Source organism: Limulus polyphemus, unplaced genomic scaffold, assembly GCF_000517525.1.
Source record: "Limulus polyphemus unplaced genomic scaffold, Limulus_polyphemus-2.1.2 Scaffold384, whole genome shotgun sequence".
In the NCBI taxonomy this organism is placed as follows: Eukaryota; Metazoa; Arthropoda; class Merostomata; order Xiphosura; family Limulidae; genus Limulus; species Limulus polyphemus.
The window spans coordinates 323706-327087 of NW_013665994.1; the positions used below are offsets into that span (position 1 = coordinate 323706).

The 3382-nt window shown below is 32.5% G+C and overlaps 1 long non-coding RNA gene across 1 annotated transcript in view; it reads right to left on the reverse strand.

Annotated features, from left to right (window-relative positions):
* The window catches only part of LOC111085429, an 11298-nt gene extending 9359 nt beyond the window's left edge, over positions 1 to 1939 (reverse strand). Inside the window, exon 1 of the long non-coding RNA XR_002610263.1 lies at positions 766 to 1939. This is a non-coding gene — a long non-coding RNA (uncharacterized LOC111085429). The remainder of the gene's footprint in view (positions 1 to 765) is intronic.
* Between the last annotated feature and the right edge of the window lie 1443 nt (positions 1940 to 3382).

A 3382-nucleotide genomic window follows, 5' to 3' on the forward strand; every position in this document is an offset into this window, starting at 1 on the left:
ATTGCATTCAGTGATTCACTTAGTTGTCTTGTTCAAACAAAAAAAGAATACTATCAATACATTAGTTAAGCAAACAAATATATTTTCTAAAACCAAGCTGATTATAATCTATCAAGTATCAACTTTTAAAATGCTTTTTTATCAAACAAGTTATCTCTAAAAATAGCTTCTGAGCTTTTACAAACAAACAAATATGCAACTGGAAGATCTGTTATTTAGTCTTCCTTGACAAGCCCTTTTTTCAAGCAATGTTCATATTTGCAATCTTTCAAATTCAAGTTTCAATCATTAGGAATTTCCTGAATATTAAGCAATCTCTCAACATCTCTTTACTTAGCTTCTTTAAATTTTTAAGATAAATCTTAAGGCCAACAGTTCTACATATTTTTTAATATTTTCAAAATTTAATTGAAATTTTTCTCCTGAGAATGATATCTTTTCTACCAGAACAAATGTTTAAAGCTCTAGTCAGATTCCTTACTTTCATGCCACAGTTTCAAGTCAACTCTCAAAAGCCATTGTTGTTATTATCATCATTTTATTTTTTTTGCAATTTACATAAGTGCACCAGAAAGCCTAATTTAATTTTTCCAAGTTAAAATAAATATTGCAATTCTGTTTGCCATTACAATATGTACAGTTTGTTTATAAATTATAGTACATCTGGCAATTTATTTTTTCACAACATACTTTCCCACCTCAGATTGCAATCCAAGACATCTTGCATACCACTACCAGGCAAGATGTACTATAGTAAAAACTAACCTAATTGGGTCATTCCGTGGCACTCTCTCTCTTCCTGATAGGAATTTAGGTCTTTGTGACCTAGGAGGGTCAGGTGCGCTGGGACCTCTTCCTCCTTTCCGGACTGTGGTATGTCATCTGTGAATGTAGATTGTTGATACTACAAGAGGATCGGAGTAAACCGCACTTGCTCCGACCCCTTTCAGGGCAATGTCCATGTACGTATCCACAGTTACATTCTGTGTTTTGCATTGCTTATATAAGTCCATAATGCATAGGTCTATTTCCATCATGTATGTAATAACAGTTGAGTTCACAAAGTAGGTTGTTCTTTTGCCAATTTTTTCAAAGTAATTTAGAGTATTAGGCAAGAGTCTATCGGCTATTGTTTGTATATTAGCGTATCTGTGCATAAATGTTGATGATGTGCTACAGGGGACTCTGTATGCTGAGGTGATTAATGTGTTTTGTATTCTTTGTAGTTTGTTTATGTGCTTAGGAACTGTGTTTATCCATGCCAGACTGGCATATTCTATTATTGGTCGAATGTATGTTTTGTATATTTTAATAATGTTATCAGGTGATGTTCCCTGGGTTTTGCCTATTAGACTTCTTGCATAATTTGTGCGTTTCCAGATTTTTGTTAAAATGTTATTTGTATGTTTGACCCACGTTAATTTTTGGTCAAATGTTAGTCCTAGGAAATTATTCATTCTAAAATTTTGCCTACACAGCTTTCCGTGGCACTTCTCAAATTACTATATAAAATTATAAGTATATTATTTCCCTCTCAAAAACAAGGCCCATCTTTAGGTCTAACTTCAGCCTCAGGTTCGACCACTAGTTTGGCACTAATGAATAACATATTTTCTTTTTTCGTAATAAACTAATATACTTCCCTGCCTCGGATTTCAACACCAGACTTCTCACACAGTGACACACTAACCACTGTTTAATTACATTTACAGTAAAGGAATATAACGTTGTGCCTATCTTCAATAGGCTTCAGTTTCATCCGCGAGAAGAATTCCACCTTACGATTCTAGAATATTTTGCCGTTAACTCAATGATTAAGATAAGTAAGCCAGCGCACTACTACTGCACCTTCAAGTTCAACTGTAAAAATGGAAAGAACAGAAAAAAACGTGAATTTCTATTATTAAATACGAGTTGAACTAAACACTTGTACTTGAGCTTTGAGAAGTAAATTGTGTTTACGTGACCTCTCATGCAAATATCTAGAACTGTGAAAAAACACTGTCCCCTGGTGGATCAGAGGTAAGTTAAAAAATCGAGAGTTTAATACCCCGCGGCGGGCACAGCGACTAGCCCAATGTGCATCTGCTCTGAATAAACAAACAGACCATGTTTTTTTACTAATATATATATTTATATATGTATGTGTGTGTGTGTTTATATTATAGAGTGTATGAATAAGGTTTAGAAATATTTTCTTTCTTTTAGAGCGCCCCATAGAGCGAACCGGAGAGAAAAAAAGTGGTATTTTATAGAACATCCATAAGAGGTTTGTTTGTTCGAAGTTAAGCACAAAGCTTCACAATGGGCTATCTGTGCTCTGCCCATCACGGATATCGAAACCCAGTTTCTAGCGTTGTAAGTCTGCAGACATGCCGCTGTGACATAAGAGGAATTTCTCAAAGTTTTAATTTTTATCCTCACTCAAGGTAATTTGTTTCTATCAAGTGGAGTTTGACAACTTATTTGTTTTCGTTTTTTTACTAAAAAAAGAACTTATTTAAAAACACAATTAACTAGTAATGAAGTGTAGAGTGACTGAATGATTAAATATCTTTAACATTAATATTTTGACAACAAGAATAATATCATATTGCACTCAAAATGTCGTTAGAGGAAAATAATGTTATTGGCTTGATGAATTTTTTTTATTAACTGTTTTTCGTTTTTGGAAAAAATTAACTTTTACCCCCAAAAATAGCATGTGGTAAAATAGGCTATTGTTTTTTTTAGGTCATACATAAAATAAAGCACAAAGCTACACAATGGGCTATCTGTGCTGTGCCCATCACGGGTATAGGAACCTGGTTCTTAGTATTATAAGCTCTCAGACTTATTACTGAGCTACGTTTTTCTTTTTTATCCAAAACTTTGGATGATATTAATAAATTTAGTAATTATTTTGTATTGGTCCAATATAATAGTTTAAATAATTAAGTTCCTTATAAAAAATATGGAGAATTATCCAACTTTCACATTAGTAAGTATATTTGGAGGAAACTGTATAGACCGACAGCTAAATGATTGTTTTTATATTGCGTCCTGGCACAAATCTACATGAGATATTTTATTATTACGAACTTGGCAAATGGTAAGTTAATACTGATTATAAGGTATAGAAACGGTAATTTAACACAAATTTCTAACAAAAACAACAACAACAAACATCTTTCGTTTCATATGCAAAAATACTTTGTTTTTTTTAACCCCCCCCCCTGACGATTATTAACAGACAGTATCAGGTTTAAGTCACTAAATATAGAACAGTTGAATTTTTTTACATGACATCATATTACAGCATCGATAATCATTAACTTACTATTAAACATCACTCATACATACAGTGGAATAAAACAGTACTTTCTTTATAAATTTAAACTAT